Source organism: Oryx dammah, unplaced genomic scaffold, assembly GCF_014754425.2.
Source record: "Oryx dammah isolate SB20612 unplaced genomic scaffold, SCBI_Odam_1.1 HiC_scaffold_18, whole genome shotgun sequence".
NCBI lineage: Eukaryota > Metazoa > Chordata > Mammalia > Artiodactyla > Bovidae > Oryx > Oryx dammah.
The window spans coordinates 118,391,343-118,392,683 of NW_024070202.1; positions in this window are offsets into that span (position 1 = coordinate 118,391,343).

The following is a 1,341-nucleotide window of genomic DNA, read 5'->3' on the forward strand; positions in this document are numbered from 1 at the left end:
GCTCATGCTGCCTCGCCTGGGTGCTCCTCTGACTGTTTGCTCAGCGTCATCCCTGCGGGTCCTTCAGAAACTGAGACTGCACGGCCCTGCCTCCCGTGGGGACAGCGGTTACAGCCCCGGAACCAAATGCAGTCAGATAGATCCCACACGGCCCTGGAGCCAGCGGCGGCTTTTCTACTTTCTTTTCATAAAGGGTTGCAGACTCCGGGAGGTCCTGAAGGCAGGGAAGCCCTGCGCGCTGCAGTCCACGGGGTCGCAGTCGGACACGACTGAGCGACTGAACAGCGGCAACGTAGAGGATTGTAAAGAAGCAAGGACGGCAGACAGCAGAGGCCGCCTGTGGGCCCAGAGGGCTACACTGCCCTCCGGCCCTTCCCGGGACACTGGGGTGGACCCCCTTCCCGGACGTCCCGGGGTGGACCCTCTTCCTGGACATCCTGGGGTGGACCCCGTTCCCGGGACACAGGAGTGGACCCCCTTCACCGACACCCCGGGGATGGACCCCCTTCCCCGACGCCCCAGGGTGGACCCCGCCTCCTGCCCGTGGGGGCAGGACACTCTCACTGCCGTGGAGACACGGGTGGTCCCTTAGGCTGCGGACCAACCAGGACAGATGCCCTGAGGAGGTCTGCAATGGGCCGAGGTGGGACATGCCCACATCCTAGAAAGGGAGGCTGTAACAGAGAGATGCCTATGTGAAACAAAGCCAGCTCTGGGAGATGTCCTGAGGGGTGAGCAGAGCCTCAGCGCAAACAGTGAGACGTCAAGCTGCTGAGTGACTCACTGGAAACCCCAGAGCTGGAGCGGCCGAGCAGAGCGCAGGCTGGTGATCGAGGCGGCCGTGCGGGCCGGAAGCCTCTGTGACCTTTGCTGATGGAACAGGGCTGTGTGAGCGCCTCCCCGTGCCTGGCCGCGAGCACCACAGAGGGCGAGTGTCCCCCGAAGCCCAGGCCCCGGCTCAGCAGGGCTGCTTCCAGCTGAGGCCCTCTCGGCATGTGTGTGCGGCCTTCTCCCTGAGGCCTCCTCACCCTCCCTGGGCCTGTGTCCAAGACACCACCATGCCGAGTAGGGTCACCCAAGACCCCAGGGGAGCTTCCCTGGGTGCTCAGCAGTAAGGACCCTGCCTGCAGTGCAGGAGACATAGGTTCAGTCCCCGGGTTGGGAAGACCCCCTGGAGAGGGGAATGGCAGCCCACTGCAGTGTTCTTGCCTGGAGAGTCCCACGGACAGGGGAGCCTGGCGGGCTACAGAGGTGCAAAGGGGGTGCAAAGAGTCAGACTTGACTTGGCAGCTGACAAACCATGGACCCGAGCACCCTAAGGGCTCAGGACCCCTGATCACC